Below are 6000 nucleotides of genomic sequence, written 5' to 3' on the forward strand. Positions count from 1 at the left end.
GAAAGTGACCGTCAGCTCTACCGAAAACAAGAAACCTCGCCTCCTTGTATAATAAAAACAACCTGAGATAATTATTAGTAAGCGCGAAACAGGCAGCTTAATAAAGGCGACCAACGAGTGGTAAGGAGGTAAGGAGCAGTTAAAGGGTATAGCAGAAACTGTGAAGCCAGCGATAAGAACTGAAAATTGATTTTTAGGGTTACACACCTATCTCGTCCATGGTTTATGTTAACCGTCTTACAGTGTATACACTTTTTCACCTTATTCTTCACTTCCACACTACATGTTTCAGCACTAATGTGCCATCCTCAGGTGTCTTTATGCACGTTAAACTATTGTACTGCATGCCATGATGTCTTCATTCTAAAATGACTAAAATCTGTATTCGTCATATATGTCGATGAATTCTAAATAATAAAACTTTTCAGGATTCATCCTACGTCGCACTAAACACGTGAATTACGCCAATCCTCTTTTATGTGAGAATTCTTCCTACACACACATGTGTATCGTGTTCTGTGTTGTGTTTTGCTCCTGTTACTACATGCGTTGTACTACTCCTATCTCATTCAGACTAATAATTTCAATCAAGATTTATTTTCCTGCTAATGAACTTAAGCCCTTAACATAAATTTAATACCTTGCAGCAAATTTACACGTTCATAATATGACACACCCGAGCATATACTGTACCGGCTCACATATCTGCCGGAGAAGTTGCCGAACAGGCGGGGCGTTGCGGTTATCTGCTGTCTTGCGGGAAAACGTGAAAGTATCCCAGGGCTTAATTAATTAGTTCAGCACTTCGTCGTGAATTCATAAGTGGAATGGAAGTTTAAATCCACATGTTCTTCACCTTGGCACTGGGTGGAGGTGACTGGTCAGTTTTACACCTCCGGCCACTTTCACCGTCGAAATAGCACAAGGTGGCCAGTGGACAGAAAACGGAGTAGGCCCCTGAGTCGGTCTGGACACTGTGGAGATGAACGGAATCGCCTGCCCCTACAGGGAATCGAATCAGTATTCCTCGGAGTCCAGCCCTCAGCATGTCACTATTCGTACTCAGGTAGCGCGTCTCCCCACTCTCTTGAGGGTAGTTCAGCATATTACGAGGCAGATAAGTTGACGAGTTGCGACACGAGTTGGCCTCATTAGCGCGATTTCAAGTACGAGTTCATGTCGTTGGAAATTTCCATCTCTCCACGAAATCTCCGGAATGTTTCCCACTTCTGATATCCAAGGAAACATTTCACGCACACTCACGAGCACTTGTGTTACTTGATAGCTTCTGAGTTCTCACCACGATCACTACGAACGTTACTGTCTTCTCGAATGTAACACCGTGTAGCCTGGTAGGTCGTTAGAGTAGTTTCGGAGGAACTGGCTTCCTCCATTTTCAGGTTAGATTATACCCTTCGATTTGGGAGATCACCAAACCACATAATAAGAACACTCACTCCCATTAATCACTTTGTCCTTGAAGATGGAGGCTTCCTGTTTCTCCGAAACACCGCAAACAACCTACTTTCATAAGGTATAAATTCCCAAGATTTGGATCAACATTATCAATATAATTATGTCTTTGAATAGAATTTATGAATTCGTAATATTTACGTCGAACGGACGTTGGGGCTGTTGTGTGTTATCGCGGTCAGTTAAATAAGAATTGAAGAAGCAGTTCCTGCCTATAATCATCGTTATACCTCTTCCCCGGAGGAAACACTTGTCCTTGAACAGCCTGTAACAGAGAAAGTGTTTCATTACACATTGCCGTCAGCAAGAATAGAAGCAAAGGAAAAATATTTGTACGACTCGGCCAGTATACTGTACGAGTATAGACTACAGAGCTTCGAATGGTATGACGACTGAGGAACGACGAACTTGGAGGCATTTCGAATTAAGCGAACCCCCCCNTGTCCCAGAAATTTCCCCCCCGAAAAATAAGATCACCCTTTTCGTATTTGTCGTTTCCGAGGTAATGCCCAGCAAATGTTAATATAATTTAAAGAGCCTGCATAAACGAATATGATAAATTTGCTAGAATGGGCCCAAAGTGAAGACAACCAATCCGAAGATGGTTTATTTTGTGACTTGAATGGAACATCGATTGCTTTATATATCCGGGCTGCGCGGACCTTTCTCAATATCAGGACAGTTGAGGGAAGGCAAGGCACGTGGCTTTCGCGTCTGCTGCATCCAACTCACTTTAAGAAATGTCAGGTATCGAATATGTGAGATGCAAGTCCCTTGATACAATCGCTCTGTATCCACAGAAATACTTAGGCGGCTGTTTCTAAGAGTTTTGCAGCATTTACAACTTCGAAACGTAACTGATAGAAAGTTAAAATTATTGAGTAAAAACTCGTCCTGTAAGTACTGGAATGTTCTACGTACATCAACATAAAATTTCGGAAAACTTAGTTTGAAGTTGAGCTACAGTTTAATACGGCTTAGAACAATACCGAGTTACGTATATCTTCAGTTTTATGAATTCTTCCACTCCGTTGAAAGTTAACCGACGTTTCGGAGGAACATGTCGCCTCCGTGTTAATGGTCGAAGGATAAACCAAGCAAGAAATCAGCATTAAGTAGTTCAGTTCTTTTGGGACTTTCGATAAGGAGTTTATTAAAGATGGTTGATATAAGAAATCAATTTAATTACTTCGGTGCTTGAAGATAACCAATGTGAAGAACAGATCCTGTGGTTAGATTGTTGTTATGAAGGTACATTGCTCGTTCACACGCGCACACATGCAACACGGTGATACAGAATAACTCGTAACTTTTCAGGGCATCATCTTCTGAGGGCACTGAGATAAGTAAAATCAAGAATTAGGGATTTTCATGCAGTACCTAGCTCTTGCAGTTATGTACGTTTTAATAACCCGACAAAATTTTTCTGTGGTTTTACCGAGATTTTAATGCACATGAATGTGGGTTAGAACATAGCACGTCTTCTGTGATGTGTGTGTGTGTGTGTGTGGCACCGTGGGGGTGAAAAGGGGGAGATTGTATGGCTTGAAAACGGGTGTACTCGTTCAGGTTAAGGGGTGGGGAGAGAATCAATATGTAGTTCGTGCGCTGTGCCACGAGAGCTCGCTGGAGGCGCACGCTACACTGAGGGTCGACTCGCTTGCTTACTCGAGTTGAGGTACAAGTGTTGAACTAAGCGACACACAGTGGGAGCCACGTTGGTGAGGATCCAATCACAGCCCTAGGTAATGTAACACCAAAATAACAACGGCATAAATAAAATAAAGCAAGTCGTGTGGTCCTGTATTCACACTGTTGCATGCCCCCTGTGAATGTAATGATAATAACATCATAAAATTGTATGCATTATGTTGAATTGAGGTTATGTATCATAAACTTAACCCTCCCCCCCCCAGAATTCCCTTCTATGTGTGTAGTAGTGAATGTCATAGATGTGTGGCGTCACGTGTGATTGACAGTGACCGTGGCGGTGTACACCAGTCATAAATTCCGTCGTAATGTCCTCAGCAAATTACCCTATATGCTTCTGATGAGAAAAGCGTGGAAAATGTGTTTGTTTCGAAGCGTTTACTGACTGAAAACATTTGCTTATGAATGTCTTGTCCTTCTGATGTGTCGATTTCGGATGATGATACGGACCTCGGCGGCGGAAGACATTTTATCAGAAGTGTATGTTTTGTTTCAATGATTGGAGTTGATGGGAGCAGTTAAGGATTTATGAATCTATTTCCTGTATGTTATCAAGGAATAAAGAAGTAGTTTGTCCAGATTCAGCAGTATTGTCATATTGATATTAGTAGAACGTTACTTCGCTTTGAATTATTGAGATGCAATCTGATTCGTACATATGCGAAAAGAAAGAATGTCTCAGGCTTAGACTGAAGTGCTACAGAAGAAGTATGAACTTGAAACAGAAGAGTAGATGCTCATGTCAGAAGTTACATAACTACGCATGCCTTCTCGCTCTGCATTGTTTTGTAATAATATTTGTTATGAAGAAAGATGTATCACTCTTGCCGTAACGTGTTGGAATTACGCTACTGCGGCCCGTTCTCCAAGTCTTGGAGTCCAAAGAGCTTAGAACTGGAAAGATGGGTTTAGATATCGATTTTACGAAATGTAGACCCATACAACTCTGTTTTGTTCTCATATTCTGTTTTCACTATGTCTTATATATTAGCATTATAATTAGCTGATATACGTAAATTGTACGCCTGTTAAAATTTCAAGAGAATGTTGAAATATTCAGTGTTACACCATACTTAACGTGAAGGTACAGGATGGCCAACTTAAATGTGAATGAAATTTTAAAATTGTGAGAAATTAATTTGTACGTACGTCTTAGCGCTGCAACCAGTTGATAGAAAATATTCTGTACCAGAAAACAATCTTTTATCTGGTCATATGTGGGGGTATTTATTGCTAACAAATAGTCTTCAGCAATATTTCATGACGTAGAGCGAAATTTTGAATTGCGCAATCCTGAAATACGGACTGCGCATGCTTAACTTCGCCGAAATACATTTGACAGATATGGACCAAACAAGGAACATGATTTGTAAAAGCTATATAAAGAGATCTGGTAAAAAACGCACCCTCGCATTCTCCCATGCTTCGTTACGTGTTTCATTTGGCGGACAGAAAAAGAAAACAGAGGCGATAATTAAAAAAAGCAATACCGGTTAGGTCACTAGAAACTCGGTAACAGTTCCCGTTAAAAGTAATTACATTAGAGGAAGGACCACGGCATAATAGTAAACAAAATTCCTCAGCTTTTGAGGCAACACGTATTTCATTAATGCAATGTCCATGTAATGCCCCTGTAATACCTCTAATGCATTCACATAACGTTACAGTTGTGATTATCTAGAATTTGAATATAGTTTATTAATAAAAAAAGAAGACCTGAATTGAAACGTAAAATTTATGACTAATAGGCATACCTAAAACGGCAACGAAAATATAGTTTATATTTTGGAATATCTGGCTGTTCAAGCAGATGATATCCACTTTTGTAAGTTGAGAATTTTTAAGGTTTATGTATATTTTTATATATGTGTAGTAGAAATCTGTTAGGGCCCATTTCTTGTCTCTCAGATACAGATTCAATTATTTGTATTGACAGTAGAGGCAGAATCATCATTCGAGCAAATACACAATTATACTGACTTCTTCAAGTAAAGAAATTTTGCCCGATATTGCAAATTAAATATTTCTGCAAGACTCAAAAATTAATTTTTTGTTAACAAAATTTTGTATTTGGAAATAATAATTTTTTTCCATGACATTTAATCAGGAAATTTCTAAATAAATTCCTCATCAAATTTCGTCGATTTTTTTTAGTTTTCAGAGACGAACTCTGTTCGGAATCAAAAGAAAAATGAATCTTAAAATCAACAAAAAAAATAATTTGCGAAGACTTTTAAATGACGGACAGATTATGTTGTGTAACACCTGTAATAGGTCTCAGTAGTCCTAAGACTTGAGAGGACAGTAATGATAATAAACCTGTACCCAAAAAGAAGACGCCTACGAGTATCGATTTCTGACATCACAAAACACGATTTGATGTTAGTTTGGAATATGCTGACCCTCTCTTGAAATTCTTGAAACGATTTTAAAATTAGAACGTCTGATAATAGTTCCTTCTACTCCTACAATTATATTCAAACGAGAAAGTTCGGTTCCCATTCTAAAAGAAAAACATAAAGTTTCAATAGGACTGGACTCGAAGGACGGAGACAGATATACGCTTATGAGGGAGACAGACAAAGAAGGATATATACAGTAAAACTTGGTTATAGCAACATCGGTTTCTGCGACACCTTGTCTATTGCGTCAAATATTCAGTGGTACGAACTAATTCCCCATAAAGCAACTGTTTTTATACTTTGCTTAGTACGACATGCACAAATGCATCAACCTCGTATGTAACGTCATTTTCATTCCTGAATTTCTCTGATATCGTGGGAAAGTTCGATGTGTCTGCCCACCCTCACTTTCTCT

At 39.2% G+C, this 6000-nt stretch overlaps 1 protein-coding gene across 3 annotated transcripts in view; it reads left to right on the forward strand.

Annotated features, from left to right (window-relative positions):
- Nucleotides 1–6000, forward strand: part of LOC111870974 (complexin) — a 765449-nt gene that overhangs the window by 141563 nt on the left and 617886 nt on the right. Inside the window, exon 1 of one of the 3 annotated variants that reach the window (XM_023863666.2) lies at nt 3134–3218. The exons of 1 other annotated variant lie outside the window; for it this stretch is intronic. The gene's annotated coding sequence lies outside the window, so the exon portion shown is untranslated. Of the gene's footprint in view, nt 1–3133; nt 3219–6000 lie in introns of those variants that run through there. One more of the 3 variants, XM_023863670.2, reaches the window with a different exon arrangement.

This window comes from Cryptotermes secundus, unplaced genomic scaffold, assembly GCF_002891405.2.
Source record: "Cryptotermes secundus unplaced genomic scaffold, Csec_1.0 scaffold1044, whole genome shotgun sequence".
NCBI lineage: Eukaryota > Metazoa > Arthropoda > Insecta > Blattodea > Kalotermitidae > Cryptotermes > Cryptotermes secundus.